This window comes from Miniopterus natalensis, chromosome 1 (assembly GCF_054644295.1).
Source record: "Miniopterus natalensis isolate mMinNat1 chromosome 1, mMinNat1.hap1, whole genome shotgun sequence".
Taxonomy (NCBI): domain Eukaryota; kingdom Metazoa; phylum Chordata; class Mammalia; order Chiroptera; family Miniopteridae; genus Miniopterus; species Miniopterus natalensis.
This window is the reverse complement of record NC_142081.1, coordinates 75,756,731-75,775,343: the sequence shown is the minus strand read 5'-3', so window position 1 is coordinate 75,775,343 and position 18,613 is coordinate 75,756,731. Positions and strand designations below refer to the sequence as shown.

Below are 18,613 nucleotides of genomic sequence, written 5' to 3'. Positions count from 1 at the left end.
AATGAGGCCAGAAGATGTGATGCAGGCGCCCAAAGCAGCCTGGGCCTGAGGTGGCTAGCCCTGAGCTCAGCAGACTAGTGGGTAAACCCCTGTGGGGTAACTCTAGTTGTAAATTAAGGTGGTCCAACAGAAAACAAAGTGCACTGGGACATTTTATGAGCTTTGTGGTACTCTGCCCAGCCCTGTAAGAGGGATGGAGGGGCCAGGATGCACACCCTCCTCCGCTTTGCCTGTCAGCTTTCCAAACTTGGTGATCTTTTTCCAGCAGATGGCAGAACACACACATAGAAAACTCCAAAGCCACCCAAGGTTTCTGCCTCTCTTTTGGTCCTTGGTGTTATTTCTTTAAAAGTCAGCCATGTGTAAGAAGAAATTCTGCAAATTAAAAGCCCCACCCACATTCCATCCTTGAATCCTGTTTACACAGTACTTCGGTCTTCATGGAGAGGATGAAATTCTTTGCAAAGAGAAGGACCGCAAAGTAAAGAAATTCTGACCAATAAACTGCAAAGACCAGAATCGACATCTTCTAGCTGTTAGAGAGCCTAGCAAATAAGTTGTGCTTTTTTTTTTTTCTCTTTCTAAACTCAATCAAAGCTTTCATTATCTTCATCACTTGCACATATAAAGGTATAGTTGTAAACTGTCCTTTCTAAAGAAGCGCATGGATTTTACTTTCCTCTTTCCAAGGAGAGAAGTCATACAGTTACACAGCGGGTCAGAACAACCAAGAAAACCAAACAGATGTCTCTCTACTGGAGTGTTTTCCCCAAAAGCAAAATCATGTTTCAAGCTGAAAAAGCATTTTCTAAAATATACTCTAATTGAATATTTCAGGCACAATAGTAAGTAGGTCACTTGCTCTCTAGGATTCAAAGAATATTGGCCTGCGGTGCTCTATTTCTACCCTGAACAGGAAAGTTAAAGAGAAAACATTCCACACAACAAGAAAATCCACACCACAAAGCCCTTTATAGCAGCTGCTGCGGCTCAGAGGTCAAATCTATGACCCTGAGTTTTGTAGCTGACTTTCAAATTTCATTTGACCTGCAAAAGTATAATAAGTAATTGGGCGTCCCAAAATATCTGCAACAACCATATCCACACTACCATCCTCCCTTCTAGACAATTTCTAGTCAGAAATGGGATCCAGGAATAAATGCCCTAGAAACATTTTTTAAATAGCCCAAATTTTATTGTCAAATCATGCTCCTTCTTGATGCTCCCCACTTTTTTTCAGTGTCTAATCGGGTCCTGACCCAACCCCCAAACAATTATCCAGAGTTCCCAAAGGTGCTTCATGTTCTGTGCTTTCCTGGATGGTTTCTGCCATACAAAATAGAATGTTAGAGCTGGAAAGGGCCTGACAGATTAATACAGCTTCTTCTACAGATGAGGACATCCTGGCCCTGAAAAATAAACTCTCCATAGCCACAACTTGACAGTACCAGAGTTATAACTCTACTCCTAGTAACCCCATCCTTCTAGGTCTTGTGAGGCTGTTCACTTTCACCAGACAATAAGTATGGGACCAAAGTATGTGGCTTTATTACTGCTTCTCTCAGAAAACAGATCTTTAATGAACGAGGGGTTTGGGTTTAGAAATTTCAGGAAAGACTGGTGGGAGCAGACACAACTTTGAGCACTGGGTACTTTCCATGTCCTCAAATCACATTCTGCCTATAAATAAATCAATCTTTGACAATGTAAACATTGAGGACTAAGCTGTGGTGACCCACCCCTTGGCAACTATAAAGAACTTAAGCTTGCCCAGCTGGAATGGCTCAGCGGTTGAGCATCAACCTACGATCCAGGAGATCGCAGTTCAATTCCCAGTCAGGGCACACGCCCAGGTTGAGGGCTTGATCCCCAGTAGGGGGCGTGGAGGAGGCAGCCGATCAATGACTCTCTCATCATTGATGTTTCTGTCTCTCTCTCCCTTCCTCTCTCTGAAATCAATAAAGACATTTTTTTAAAAAGTGTTTTTAAAAAAAAAAAAGAAGAAGAAGAACGTAAGCTCCATGAGGGCAGGGACTCTTTTTATTCACATCTGTATCCCCAGCTTTCTGAAGCTGGCACTGAACAGCAGTTCAACAAGAAATATTTGTTAGATGAACAAAATGTAGGAAGTATCCCTCTTCCCTTTTCTCTATAGTCCATCTCTACCCACTTTCTGCTCCCTGTGGTACTAAAGTCGAGTTCCTTTAATCAATACCCTGTTTTCAGGTAATAGCTATCCGTCATTGATATTTTAGTAGCCTTTAAGCCACTGTGTGGGAGTGTTTGAAATTTCAGTTTTATTTCTTTTAAATAAGCTTTGCAGGCCCAGTCTCAGTCAGCAATGGAAGGCCTTTGTGGCCAGGCCCTACTCATCTTCCTCTCCAAGCATATGGCCAAGCTTTAAATTCTTTGGAAGAATGGTAAATTGTTCATAGGGACAGCCCCTTTCCCCAGTAACCTCTGGATTCCTTCCTGTGGCTCTCCTTAGCTTTCACATCTTTGCAAAATAATCTAAAACCTTATCTTCCTGCTGTCTCTATCTTCATTTCTCAGCTGTCAAAACCTAGGAGACAGGCTGCTGTTGTATATTTACATTCAGCTGCGCTGTTCAATAAATGCCAAGCTGCACATTTCCCACACCTCACTCTGTGAAGCCAGAACACACCGTACTGAGTTAACCAGGAGTCCATCCTGACCTTACCACACACTAGGGGGTGCTGTTGCTATATCCAGACTCAAGGAGTTTGGTGACATGGAGAAAAAAGAAGTGATGGCTTTCAGGGCCCTGGAAGACATTTCTAGCTGGGCCTCTCTGCACAGTTTCTCAAACTCAAAGACCACCACACCTCATCAAGCTGCACAATTCCAGGGTTAAGCTTACACATGATGCAATAAAATGGGAGGGATGATGAACTCCAAACTAAAGGTTTTACTGTAAGACTCTTTTAAGTACACAGACATACATAATAGTATTTATGACAACTGCTGGATGTGATAATTAATCTCCACTCACCACCGGAGAAGAAAATTCTGTTTAGACAACCAAGTGGCAAACACTGTCAGGCAAAATTAGATGTATCAAAGGCAACCAGAACAACCGGGAAACACTTAAGTTTGTCCCTGGTTTTCACAATCATCTTTCCTGGTATGTGATGTCTAAGACTTTGGGAATGAAAGCTTCATATACAAACAAATGAATATCAGCGTCTCTCAGCCCCCAGCTTGGCGACTGCACAAAGCTTGCTGGCTGCCAGAGAAGCCTCCCAGGCCTCAGTTAACTCTTTCCTTGAATGACTGGTAGACCTGCACTGCAGGAAAAGCTGTCTCTTACAGCAGAAGACCTTTCCAAATTTCTTAACAAATCATGACAAAGAAAGTATTTTATTGGTTGTGTGGGCTTTTTAAAGAGGAATTGAGAAAAAATGTGTATTTTTTTAAAAGTTCTGTGAATGAGACTCTCACTTAACAGTATGAACATTAAACATTCCCACACAGAGAAGAATGGATCTGCACCAAGGGAAATAACGCTGGTATTAATCCAAATAGAAACAATACTGCTGGCCCTCCCCTTCCCAACAAGTGAGGGTTTCGCACCCTTTGTTGGTGTGATCTGGGTACTCTACACAAATGCTAATGAGCAACAATTCACTAATACTAATGATTAGCATTCTCTTTGACTCCAAAATCCACCCAGCCAAGCTAGAAATGAAGAATCCCAAAGTGGTTCAAGAGGGACTCAGCCAGCCAGAGATGCCATTTGAGGGAAAATCTTACACAGAATGGTTTCTTTTTTGCTCTGGACTCCCATCCATAAAAGGGACAGAATCCCAACTATAGATACATCAAACTTTCAGGTAAAATGCAAGAAATTTCCAGTCCCAGGTTTGTTGCAACACTAGCTAGACGTTTTCACATACAGACCATACTTAATAGAGTGTTGGGTAAGCTTTTTTAAAGTGGCTCTTAACCTAATTTCTGCCCTCCCGTACCCAAAAGATACACTCCCATCGGTTACCAAGGCCGGCTACAGCACTGTTATTTCATTGGGACCCCAAGGGAGCAAATCAGAATGAGGAGGTTGGGGGATATGATGTGGGGTGTAGTTTGATAAACGTTTACTATGAAAATACAACTCTGAATAACCCCCTGGGGCACTCTGCTCAACCTCATTGGAAATCACTAAGGTTAACATAGTCATATGCCAAAGACAACACAAAGGTGGGTAACACCAACATATTCATGGTTTAAGGTCCTGATAAATAGTGGGTAAGCATTTCTAGTCTTGATACCCTGAAGTTTCATTCTTTAAAATGAAAAACACAAAGACAAAGCCTTGTATCTCTTGCTATTCCAAAACCTTCATATGCAAAATACTAGCTGATTTAAAAAGTAATAGCAGTAGCCAAGTTTTAATTTAACATTATTAGCTACATTTTTAAAATTCTGTTTTACAATCATTCCTGTGATTTCCTAATCCAAACAGTGAAAATGAAGTCTTGCCCCTTAGTAAATTCAGCAGTGATCTCAACCATGTTCGTCCAGTAGATTCACCTGAAAAGGTTAAAATATCCTTGCCTTGACCCCACCCCAATGGAATGTCATTTTTAATTGGGTTGGGGTGGGATCTAGACCCCATACTTTTTTTTTTACATATTTGTGTTTATTTTTGTTTAAAATGTTACTGATGTCCCTTTTTCTCCCCAATGACTCATACCACCCCTTCCGACCCCCCTAGACTCCATACTTTTTAAAACTCCTCAGGTATACAGCCAGGCTGAGTAGCACTGAACTGGTATATATAGGCCTACCTTCTGAACATAGCTAACTGCCTTCTTTGAACTTCCCCATATCTGAGTTTTATCCTGCAAAATAAAGTTAATCAGGAGTCCTCCCACCTGAATACAGTGAAAATAAGACTATGTTCATAAAAATGAAAATTTTTTATGTTCATAAAAAACTTTAAGATAATAGAGGGGGATGGAAAATGGGTACTTTCATCTTGATATTTGAAACCAATTGTTGGCACTGCTAACAATGAAGCCTCAAGATGTTGATGAGATAGTGAGATGATATAACAAATATGTAGCAAATCTACAATCTTATAGATTTCTATAATTCTGAGGTAGTCATGTATTACATCTCCTCACCAAAGAATTTACTGCATTGCAGAATTTAGCATTAACTTCAAATAAAGATGCCATAGAAGGACAGAGTAAAGAAAAGGGATGTGAGAAGCTTGCAACATGAAAACTCTAAACTCAGAGCCAGATGATAGTGGAGAGATTCAAATCCCTAGTCCTGTGGTATGAACACAACAAAGTCACCTGGAAAAGAAGAAATCAGTGCTGCATCTTCTTTGCTTTCTGCCCCCTCCCACATCTCTCTGCAAGGAAAATGGACCTAGTGGGTTCATGACTGAAACCATTCAGATCCCCTCTACCCTGAATAGTAGAGAGCAGCCAGCCCCTCAGGCTGATAGAGGTTAAGGGGACATAGACCCCTTACTAGCCCAAAACATCACTGAACACCAAATCAGATGCTGGGAGTAAGAATCAATAGACTGAACCATAGAAATTATGGTTCTCTGAGTTCCAGCTTGGCTTAAGGAGAAGAGGCCAAGTCGTACCCCTCAGATACACAAGCTCTGAACTGACAAATTTTGCTTTCTCTGAAAACGAGAATCACAGACCCGCTTGGCCAGCAGAAGATAGCACATCTCCACTCATCCACACCTGCAGCATCACCACGAAACACCTTACATAATCAAAGATATGCAGTAAGGTGACATGCATAGACCTGTGTTGGAATTTCACACAGGCAAGAGTTTCTAGCTCCTTCCAAATGTATTTTAATGACCTAATTTGGTCAGGATTTTGGTGATACAGCTTAGTAACCAGCACAAAGTTACTTCCCTATCCCTTCCTGCAATGCACCCGCAAGCCCTGTTTTGACTCTTCTCTCAGTCCTTCCTAAACAGGGCTTAGGAAACTGAAAACTCGGCAAGCCCCAAGTTTTCAGTTTCCTAAACAGGGCTTGGGCTACTGCAATGATTCTTCATGCAGTCACCTCAAACTCTTGCTTCTAGGAGATTAAAGCAGGCTTCTGATAGCCACCAGTCCATGTTCTAGGCTCTAATCTCAAGTTTGTTTTCACAGCAATTTATAATGCAGGCATAGTATCCCCATTTTACAGATAAGGAAATTGGAGCACAGAGAAGTTAAAGAACTTCTGTCTAGGGTCACATAATTAGTAACAGCAGAGCAGGCTTTGAACTCAGGTTTGTCTAACGCTAAACTCATATTCTTTAAAATAATAATGGTGGGCTCTTACACAGCACTGTGTGTCAGGCACTGATCTAAACACTCTTCAAATCTACCTTATTTAAACCTCACAACAACCCTAGAAGAGAGGCATTATTTTTACCACTGCCATCATGCAAATGAGAAAGTTGATTCAGAGAGATTCAACAACTCTTAAAGTAGCAAAGCTCATAATTGATACTACCAGGATTCAAACCCAGGCAAGCTAGTTCCAGCATCCAGGCCTTAACCAGCACACATACTGCCTCCGTTCTCCCTGTAACCTAGTTCTTTCTGTACTCATTCACTAAAACATTGCTTAGGCCCCTTCTCTGTACCTAACATCTTACCAGGCATTGCAGGAAAATAACCAGTATTTGACAGATTCCTTCCCTCAAAGAGCAGCAATCTAGATGAGCAAAATTAGCAAAACAATATTAAAAAAAGAAAGCAGTTACTAGACTGTGAAGCCAGGTGGTGCATGCTTGGGCAGCAGGAAGACGCCTGCTAATTGGGATAGGGCGTCACTGGGCGCTGAAAGTTAGCTGAATGTGGAAAGGTGGGAAGAATGGTCCACGTAGGGGGAAATATGTGAGCAAAGGTAAAAGTAAAGAGAAACACTGGGATGGAAGAAGGTAAACCCCCGTGCCAGGCTCTGCACTGCTGTTTTATATGTGTTATTTCATTTAATCCTCACACAGGCCTACAAGGCATCATCATTCAACAGATAAAGAAAATGAGGTGCAGGAGGTTCAACAACTCACTGATAGTCACACAGCCACCAAGGAACAGAGCTGGGTTTGTCTGCCTCTGCAACCTTTTCTCTAAACAAGAGGTCTCTTCACACACAGGTGAACACAAAGTGAGAAGGCCAAGGAACTGGCAAAGCACAGGCAGGGCCAGGCAGAACCTAACCATTCTGATTTCTAAACTCGAGAGCAACTAGGGCTCTTTGTCTTCCTCCCATCCCCCAGAGGGGTATGTGCATTTTCAATTTAGAAGCCTCTTCCTGTGGAGTTCCCACTCCAAACAAGCTCCCTTTCTGCACACTGATATATCATGACTTGCCTTGTCCAAATATAGAGCAGTCCTCTCACAGGGAAGGGCCTGCTGAGAACAAGCTCTCTGCTGGTAAGGCCAGCTTGTGGGGACACAGGCTAGGCCTGGGGGACCTCAAGGATCCCCTAACCCAGGCCCCTCTTATGTTAAGAGGAAAATACTGATACCCAGAGAGGGGAGGAAAGTGAGTCACTGAAGTCATTCTTTAACCCCACCAAAAAAAAATCTTAGTTCCATAAAAGTGCTTCGGCAAGCAGAGGTCTTCAATTCCTGCAACAGCTTGGGAAGGGGGTAACTAAGGATCTGCCTTCCCACAGAGTCTGTCTTTAGATTCCAGTGTTGCTAAGACTAAAAAGAGCAAATCTGTTTTCTTAGCAAGGTACAAGCTTGACTCAAATTTTGTTGTTGTTAGGAGGGTTCTGGGGTGGATGGGCATCTAATTGTGAATCATCAGCTTTTAATCAGCAACCTGGGGAGTGGGATGTTTGGGGAAAGTACGCCTTCTTGAGACCTTGAATTCACTCTCTTTCCTCTGCAGGGAAACCAGGCCCTGATATGACAGCACCCACTTACAGCCTCTTATAGCATGCCTCTTACAGCACCCACTTCTTGTAACAGAAATATAGGTGTCATGACGCTCTGCCATTGTACCCTTAGGCGGCCCTCTAAACAGACCTGAAGCAGTAAACGCAACCACAGCAATGGAGAATCTGCTGTCCAAAGATAAAAGCAGCACCTATTACATCATTGTCAGAATGTTAAAATGCATATCAAGATCATTACTCATAAGACTTTCCCTCTGGGAACAGATATAACCCATTGCTCTTTCTAAGGCCAAAAGACTGTGTTACTTTCCATTAATATTTCCTGTCACTCTTCAGTTCCATTTCCACCAATCATCACATTAGACCATAGCCAAAAGACATAACGTTTTTTAAAAATGTACTTACCTTAATGTGCTCAGAGTATTTATAGGTCAATTTCCCTGATGGCTATTTTTAGTGTAGTTGTACAGTGTATAAAGAGGATTTTTTCTCATTCTCTTTAGCATTAGGTAAAATCCTCAGAGGGAGCAGAACCTAAATATGCCTCAATAAAATAGACCAATGACCTTGGGCTATATCATTCACACCGTAGTGGTTGGATATGCATTTTTTTTTCTGATCTAGGATTTATTGACTAAAAGTAATCTGAAATATTTGGAAACCTAGAAATTGGATGACTTAAATATGAAGAAGTTGGACCATTCCCTCTTTCTTTAAATTCTCTCTTCCCCTATGCACATCTCTCTGTTTGCCTTCTACCTCTCTAAGCACTCATGGTTAGGTTTCTTTATGCACCCCTCTCCCTCTGCCAAGCCTTTAAATGTTAGTATTTCCCTGAACAAACTCATCTACTCCCATGTCTACATCATGCGATCCCAAATCTGTACTTCAACTGATACCTCTCTTCAGAACTTCAGACCCACTCACCCAGCTGCCAGCTACACAAGCTCCTCAAACTCAACAAGTAGAAAATTGAACTCGTCATCTTCCCTCTCTACCACCTCCCCACACCCATTTCTCTTTCTGTTCTCAGTTTTGCTAATGGCACCACCTTTTATCATTGCCCAAATCAGAGACCTGGGAGTCATCCTTCACTCTTTGCTCCCCTTCACCCCTGTTTCCTCATATCCAATCAATGTCAAGGGCAGTCAGTTTCTTCTCTAGAATCCATTCACTTTTCTCCACTCCCACTGCCATCAGCTTAGTTCAGATACAAATCATCATTTCTCAACTGTGAGATGTCTGCCAACTGGTTCTACTGTCCCTACTGGAACTCTTCCAACCCATTCTTCATGTTGCACCCAATGATCTTTCTAACATGTGTATCTAAGTGTGTCATAACCCTCATTAAAAGTCCTTCTGTAGCTCCCCTGCTTTTAGGATTAAGTCCAAATGCCTTAACCAACTGAAGAGACCCTGAATAACTTGGCCTCCACATACCTCTCCAGTCTCATCTCTCAACAGAATTCCTCTGCATTTCATGGTCCAGCCACACTAAATCTCTTTCAGATTTTCAAACCTGTCACTTTCTCTCTTGAGTCATGGCAGCCTTAGAATCATAGAATTGCACAGAGAAAAGGGACTGAAAAATACCCAAATTGGAGCTTCCCCCCAACTTCCTCCTTATCTTTGGAAAATTCATCCCAATTCATTGAATATTTATTGAGTGCCCATCAAGGGCAAAATACTACTTTAGCAGCTGAAATGACATCTAATAAGTAAGACACAGTCCATGTCTATTAAACTAGCCATTTCATTGCTTCTCTTAAACTGGTGTTTAAAAATTCAAGTTCCTAAAATTTAGTTCTTTTCATGAAACTTAAGTTCAAGCCATACTAAGAACTGACACAACTGGCTTGTGCTATATTCACTTTTACCAGAATATTCCACCCACTTCTCTACCAATCCAGGGTCCACATATTGTCTCCCAATTTCTACACTTCAAAGAAGCCCCAACTGGCTGTTTATGCCTAGATTAGAAAACTTTTTAAGTTGCTGTCAGCTTTCTCAGCTATTGCTTAAGGCACTCAAATTGGCGTTGATCACCAAGGATTCCCAGGAACCAGAAGCCCTGCATTTAGTGGCTATGTGTGGTGTTGCACCAGTCAGTGCTAGATAGAACCTTTAAGTTTAAAATACTGGGACTCAGGAAAAGGGTAGAAGGAAGAGCCACCCTGAAGAATCTAATAGCCAGCATTTCTGGGTTGTCCCTGGTCACATGCACAGCAAAATGATGGAGCTTGGCAAACACCTATCTAGAATCAAAAGACTGTATTGTCTGTCTTTGCTGAATTAGGAATATCGTTTAATGACAAAGACACAATCTTTGTGATGGTTTTCCTTCTTCTTGGTAGGTAGATGACTAGAAGGCTTAGTATTATTAGAATTGCAAAAAAGCATCGCCCTCTGGGCAGACAGAGGACAAAACATTACCCCTTCCTCCCTCCTGACTGGAAACAGGTTCTGTACAGGACGTATGTGGCATGTCCACACACGGCTAACCCTGTATGACACCTCTTCGCCTTCCAAATTCATGGCTATCATCACATAAACAGGACATACTATCTCGGGTTTCTCACTACCCAGCCCAGAACAAGAGGGGGTCTACTTTCTTAACAGAGAAAGTGACTATATTTTGCATTTTTATCCTCTACTTGGAAATTCATGTAAAGTTTCCTAATGCCTTGAACTTTCATCATCTGTTCATAAGGGCCAGTACACATGCGTGCACCGACACACACACACACACCACTGCCCTCAGTGAGGGAGAAATCTGGATTGTTCTCAAATACAACACAAACAGAATTCCTGGCAACCAGAGTTTCAAACCCAGAGGTGGTAATGAGGCATAATCACCCCTGGCTGACCAGAAGCCCAGTGACTACTAACAGAGAGAAGCAACATGAAAGGGTCAAATAGGGCAGAGTATGTGCCACAGCTAGGCTGAAGCACTAACCAACAGGAATAGGCTGCAGAGAATCAAGTGGCCATTTGCCCAAAGTCTTACTCCCTTTGGTCTCTTTGGGCTGGACTGACCCCTGTCTCATTCAGGTGGGGCACATACTAGCCTGACTTGGTTTGGGAGCCAACAGAGGATTCTGGGTGCTCCATTTAAGGCAGGTACTGGGCCTTACTTTAACTGAGTGTTTTTAGGTGAAAGACACCTTTCCTTCCATCTATGGCAAAGTATGTTTGTATGTCAGACAACAATAGCAATAAGCAGAAGAATCAGAAGATTGTATACGGCATCAACCCTATCTTTCACCTGCATCCTTAGGGGCCTGAAGATTCTGCATCTGGGATGGCAAAACCTCCCCACAGGACTACACACTGACTGATTTTCACATTTTCCATAATTTTGGCGTGGCCTTATTACTCAAAGCACATTAACCCCTGCATTCCATCTAAGTACCTTTCAGTGAGTCTTTCAGTGTACAGGAAGCATCCACTAAGGAAATTACTGATTTATAGTCCAAAACCTGTATAATTTTGTTAACCAGTGTCTCCCCAATAAATTCAATTTAAAAAAAAAAATTTTAAATAGATTTATTGAGTTTGAAAACATGCATCAATTACCTTCTCTATGGAAAGCAACAGATTTAGCACTACGGTGGGGTAGGGTAGGGGGAAGAAGGGTTTGAAAGCTGAGAGACACAAGAAGCCTCCCCTCACAGACCTTAAAAATGAAGGAAACTGGCATAGACATGAAATAAATAATACAAAAGAGAGACAGAGCCCAGGTGCCTGGGGTTGTGCTGGCTGAAAGAGAACCAAACTTGGGCCCAGCCGGGCGTGGCTCAGCAGTTGAGTGTTGACCTGGGATCCGGGCAATCAGGGTTCGGTTCCCGGTCAGGGCACATGCCCAGTTGTGGGCTTGATCAATGACTCTCTCATCATTGATGTTTCTGTCTCTCTCTCTCTCTCCTTTCCTCTCTCCGAAATCAATAAAGATATATTTTTAAAAAAAGAATTAAAAAAAAAAAAAAAAAAAAACAAATTTGGAACTTGCCACACCATCAACACCTTTTAAATATCTTTCATTCTTCCAGAGTAAAAACTTATCATACCTGCCAAGGAGAGAAACTATAATAAACAAAAATATGCTCCTTGGGGAAGATTTGTCTGTACTCTTTTGCTATTCCAGGATAGAGGCCCTGAGGTCTCTTTTCAAGTTGAGTTGGTTTTGATGTGTATGAATGATTTGGTCAGTAAGATGGTAAAATAGCCAAACAGATCAAAAGGCTTAGAAAGGCCCACTGAAGCAAGATTATGATCCATCCGCCAGAAGGTATTTGGGCTCTGCAGCGAGGCTGGGACTCAGAGCTGCTGATTCAAGTAGAAGACACCCTAGCTGTGTGCCCCAAGGGTCTTTTACACCCTGGGGAGCCAATAATTGTGGTCCCAACAGGAAGGCCTGTGAAACCAACTGTAGAGCTCCACAGTATTAAACACCATCAACATTGGAGGCTTTGCTGATGCGCCTTAGAGAAAGTAACTCAGGATACTGAGAACCCTCAGTGACACCCATGCCAGCTGAACTGTACTTCTCAACTCCAGGCCTATTTCTGAAAGACATCAAACACAAAAAGAAGAAGAAAAAAAAAGCCTGAGAAAAATCAAGGCTGAATAATCTGGAGGACAGAGAATGAGACATGTGACAGATGGAATGGAGATGGGCAAAGGGCTTACTAAGACTCACGACAGGATTAGGCGTTCATCTGATTAAAATCAGCACATGCAGGGCAGAGGCAGAAGGAAATCACACCACTCTGACTCACCAGGCTGCAGGCACCAGGTGGAAGCCACATACACAAGCCCTGCTAAGAAGCATCATAATTTGTGAACTGGACTGTGAAGGTTTTGCCTTGCTCTTTTATGTCATGAAAGTCTCAGCCACAGAAAGGACACTCATCTGGTACAGAAACAGAAACGCTCAGCTTTGAATGCTCAGTACCAAGCACAGCGCCAGATACACCGGTGCTTAATAACTGTGCTTTGAATGAGTGTAAGTCTAAGCTTAGTTAGGTCCGTGAGGTCTAGAAGGGGTATGGGTGCAGTCCGTGACCAGATTTGCCTGGGAGTACCAGTTTATATCTGTTGTACCAGTATAATCAGTAATGTCTCCTTTCATTTGCAAAAGGGTATCAGTTTGGGCAGCAAATTCTATTTTACCTTAGGTATATAGTCTATCACCGAAATAAATGTTTTCCATTGATTAGATGATCACAGATATACATGGGGCCCTTTACCTTTCCATCAACTAACTCCTCAGCCCTTGCAGAGCCTGCCTTTGGTGAACTTTGTGAGGCCGTTTTCTCTTTGATCTCCCTTTTTCTCTCTTCGTTCCCTGTCTTTCCCTCAAGTGTCCTGACTCTACCCCCGGGGGACAGGAATGTGAATCAGCTTCTGTGTGTCCTGTGAGTCCTGATTATTTTAAGTCCTTTGGAGTCCAGGAAGGATATCACTTCTAACACACCTTTCCTTGCTAATATTGACCACCTTTCATAGCACAACTTAAATATATTTTGTGCTAACAAAGTCTCTCTTTTTTTTTTTTCTTGCTAAAGACCCCTCCCAAAAATGAGTGGTAATGAAGAGGAGGAAAGGAAGCAAGAAAACCCTATCTTGCTACGAATGAACAAGGAGTTTGCGTGAGGTCCTCATATGGACGAGGAGATGGACTTTTAGTCTATGGATTTTTCTTATTTACCAAAAAGAAAGGACTGAATTATGGGCTTGCTTTCTAAGCAAGGAGTCTGATTTATCCCTGGGACTTTATCTATTTCCATTTATTTAGCTTAGCATTTACACCAGCAGGATACAAGAACAAACTTTATTCTGTGCAAGATAAATCATCATTCACTCCAGGAAGCCCCAAACCATCACAAAAATAAAGAGATGTAGAAGGAAAAAGGAATGTTAGTAAGAATTGGATTCACAAATGTGTTTGGGATTTTGATATTTTTAATGTAAAATTTTCAGCCTTTCTCTCACACCGTGAGTGGGAATTTATTATCTGCTATGTAAAATTCTTATGAGTTTCTGGAATTATTGCTAATAAGGAAATAATAGCAGGTATGTAGTCTCTGTCTTCACAAAAGGAAGCGAGAGGCTCACTTGGCCATGCCAAATACAGGCCTGAACTAGGAACCTTAAAAAATAAGTTCAACTCCACGTAGTGTGTTGTAAATGAAGTTAGAGTCTGAAGACAAGGACTGGAATCTCATTCTATTCGTTCCTTATTGTGTGGCCTTGTATAAATCTCTTGGGGCCTCAGTTTCTCATCTGCACAATGCTAGGCTTGTTTGCTTAAGCTCTACCCATCACTCAAGCTCTACGAATCTGACGTAATCATTTTGTCAGGGAGAATTTCTTTCTCCCATCAGCCCCATGTGAGAGGTATGAAATGTTCATTCCATCTCCTACTTCCACATCCCATCAGTTATCTTCTAAACGCCTAACAGAAGCCTCTGGGTCCCTATGCTCCCTCACTGGCCCCATCTTTCCCTCAATCAGACACTCTCAGTTACATAACTTCATCAGGGTGGTTTCTGTTAAAGAAAAACTGCCTCTGCTCACAGTGCCCAGCTGTGCTTTAGCTATGAGCTCTCTGAGCATAGCAAAACATCTCCTATCAAAAGGTCCATCTGTCTTTGGCTGGACAATAGAGTTAGAATAACTAAGTTTGCTACAAATTGGCCAGCTCAGGTCCACCATTGAGAAATTGCTCAGCCTTCCATGTCTCTCCTGAACCAGTGTATGCTCAGTGGATTCAACAATGCAATTTCAACCCCTACTCCTCGGAAGAGGCACGTTTTTTCATTCCCCCTGCCTAGAAAGGTATCAACATTCCCTGACTTACTATTGACACTCATTGATTCAAACCTAACTCCTAGACATGTTTGATTATTAAAAAGAGCCTAAACAAAGCATGTATTACTCATTTTCCCTTCATTAGAGAAGATTTTGCAGGATCTTCTTGCAGCTACCCTTGCCAATCTAGTTTAAAAATAGTGGTCATGCCCAGGCCAGTGTGGCTCAGGTTGGCTGAGTGTCATCCCATGCACTAAAAGGTGTCAGGTTTGATTCCTGTTTCAATTCCTGGTCAGGGCACAAGCCTAGGTTGCCCCCAGCAGGGGGTGTGAAGGGGCAGCCAATCATGTGATCTCACATCATGTTTCTCTCTCTCTCTCTCTGAAAAGCAAAAAAGAAACAAAACAGCCCGGCCGGGCATGGCTCAGCAGCTGAGCATCGACCTAGTATCCAGGCAATCGGGGTTCGATTCCCGATCAGGGCACATGCCCGGGTTGTGGGCTCGATCCCCAGTAGGGGGTGTGCAGGAGGCAGCCGATCAATGACTCATCATCAATGTTTCTCTCTCTCCCTCTCCCTTCCTCTCTCTGAAATCAATAAAGATATATATTTTTTAAAAAAAGAAAAAGAAACAAAACAAATCTAGTGGTAAAATTTACCAGTGCCTTCTGTTCCTATGAGATGCAAACACCTGTATGTGGTCAGGCCCAGGGGTCTTAAACCTCATTTGAAGGTTTCCTGAAAGTCCCCTTATAACTATCTCCTGGAATTGTGGGGACCATGAAATGAGATGATGCAAGTACACAAAGCCTAGCATGTTATAGAAACCCCTCCTCCCCCCCCATAACAGAGCACTGCAGGAGCTCTCTTTGTGTTGGTAGAGAAGGATTACTGTAAGTGGTAAAATGGTAGGGGTTGAAGAGAAGGAACAGATGCAGAAGTAGACAGAAAAGTGAAACAGATGTAGAACAAACCATGAGCACAATGTGGGAAAGTTCCCCCGGATTCTGGCTTCTCAGCATCCCAAATGGCCACATTCACAGAAACCTGTTTTTTTTCTGGTGGGTCCCAAGTTCCATCTCCGTTACATAATCTATAATCCACCTACAAACTTCCCTTTCCTGATCCCCAAAGGAAGCAATCGTAAGAGCACACTCTCTGCTCCATAGTTCTTATGTGTGATTCCTACATCTCTCCCATGGGACCAATGACACTGAAAACTCTACATTTGACTTCTCTGATCTGAATGGAAACAGCCACCTGAGATACTGTTTTACAGGTAAGTTGCTAATTCCATGCCCATTTAATTCTCCAGGAATTTTATCTACCACTGCTCTGGTTGATATTTTCTTCACAGCAACCATGGAAGGCACATGTAGACTTCTAAACGCCTTCACTGCCTAACTGAAAATAGCTTCCCATGTGAGGAAGAAAGCTCCTGTCCCAAACATCGATGCTGCCCTCCCAATCCCTGCACTGGCAAACTCTGTCTAGCCTAGCAAAATACTTCCTAGAAGAGTTCATCAAAAACCTCCCTAATTCTAAATCTTAGGTTTGCTAGGCTGACTCCCCCACTCCCACACCCTGGCTGCACCTAGCACAGATGCTTCACTGTCCCTGAATCCCATTCCCTTGTCCCTGCCAACTGGGTCCAGGTACAGTAGCTGGCACAAGACAGTCTTGAGAATGAGACTTCCAACCGTTTTCTATCAACCACAACGTGAAACCCTCAGACTGGACTTGTTCCAAGTCTCTTTTCCTTGATTTTCTTTCTCTGGCTTCCTCTGTCCTTTTCATAATTATTGCTTTTCCTCCTATTACAAATGTGCCTCCCTTTCTTTCTGTCATCTCCTAAGTCTCCCTGAAGGAATTCTCTGGCAAGTTCTGGGTATTATAAAAAGTACCAAGGATGTTGAAAACCAGTCAAGCAACAACAACAAAGGAAGCATGCACTTGGTCTGGAAACCACATGCTTCTATGCTATCCTAGGCACCAGTACAGAAGGGTCCCTGGAGAAGAAGTCAGGCTACGATATTACTTTATATTGAGTATCTTGGCAGCACTGTAAGGTGATATTTACCATAACTTTTCTTTGTACCAACGGCTGGATCTCCAGCATCTCCTTCTCTGTGGTCAATTTCTAATAGATTTGTGGCCAGAAACTGCTGCCTAGCTGGGAGTTGGGGCAGGAATCAGGTCCAGGCGTCAGCGGCACAGTACACAAAAAGCTGGTCTCTGGAGGGAATAAGGTCTCGAAACTGGCCACTTGGCAATTCAAGGGTATCACTAGTTGCAGAAAATGTTTGAGGTCTAACCCAGATAAAAGGGGAAGTTGGAACCTTATATGCCAACTCTACACTGAAATAAGGAAGGAAGCCCAATCTCCAGAGCTTCTTCCAGCAGCTAGTCAGGTGGCACAACCACCTGGCAACAGGCCCTAACACTCCCTGCACCATACCCCAGAAGGAAAGCATCCCCAGTATGGAGTTCAACAGCACTCTGTCTATAAGGGTGACTAAGAAAAGGTTTAGCCCTGGCCAGTGTGGCTCAATTGATTGGAGCATCATCCTGCCCATGCACCAGAAGGTGGCGGGTTCAATTCCCAGTCAGGGCACATACCCAGGTTGCGGGTTCGATCCCTGGTCCGGCGGGGTGTGTGCAGAGGGCAAATGATTGATGTATCTCTCTGTCTCTCCATTTCTCCCTCCCATCGTTTCTCTCTCTCCAAAAATGCATTTTAAAAAATGAAAGTTGTATGTTTAAAAAATATAAAGAAACCTAGAAAGAGGCTAGAGATGCATCCTTGTATAGCCACCACAGTCTAACGCACGTCTTTGCGTATAAAAGGCCCTCGCTCTAGGCTTTCACACATAGCCCTGTGGGTGCACGGCGTGGGTGGAACACAGGCATTATTTCAGTCCCCACTAACTTAGAATTCTGGCTGTCCGTCTTTACAAAAATTTTACCAATAAACATACTAAAAGGTACTCCCTCTAAAAGCTCAAGGTCATAGTTTATTGAGTAAAAGAAATCTAATTTAATCTAAGAAAATCACCACAGGGAAGTTTAACTCTGATAAAATAGAATGTAAGTCCTCATTGAAGCAGTCCATCAGCCTACTTGGTTTCCCCTCTAGCCTTTGCCTGTGGAAAGGTGTTTATAATAATGTAGTCAACATATCAAAGTTCCCCATTAATAAACTAGTTCTATGTCCATGAAAGTTAATAATGAATATAGTTTGAGAATATATACTCAAATGCAAGAGTAAAGAAATTGTGTCTAAATAACGGACTGGAAGCACTTGTTCAGATACTAAAAATACATAATTTTGGAGCAATGAGGAGCATAGTTTATAGAAAACATAAAATACTAGGGAGGGAAGTTCAGTTCTGAAATGGGGGACCAAAAATCACTACTTACTCTTGAGCAGGTGAGTAACATGGAAAAATGACGTTCATACAAAGTAAGAGTCAACTATGTGAAAAAAAGGATCGGAGCAAGAAGAGAGAAGCTAGAAGACGTTCGGGGAGCTCAGGTGTGAGTTGGTGAGGGTAGGGATTCTGGAGGGGTGGCCAGGAGATTGAGATGTAATGTGAGGGAAGACTGGGGAGGAAGAGCCAGCCAGACTTCGAGAATGACAGGATGACAGAGAAGGAAGGGGAGGAAGGAAGGAGACGAGCGAGAGGAAGACGGAAGAACAAAGGCCATACTGATTCCGTTTATAAAACTGTGGTCCAGGCACTATGACAGGGAAGGGAAACCTATATCTAGGCTGGAAAGTTAGTTTTAGGCTCATTGAGTTCAAGATAAAAGATAAAAATCAGGCCCGTGGTTGGAGAACACAGTGATTCTCAAAGAGTAGCCTACAGAGTTCTGCATCAGAATCCCCAGGCTGCC

The 18,613-nt window shown here is 42.6% G+C and overlaps 1 protein-coding gene across 1 annotated transcript in view; it reads right to left on the bottom strand.

Annotated features, from left to right (window-relative positions):
* AKAP6 (A-kinase anchoring protein 6) overlaps positions 1–18,613 on the bottom strand; it is a 518,419-nt gene that overhangs the window by 492,570 nt on the left and 7,236 nt on the right. The window lies entirely within an intron of this gene.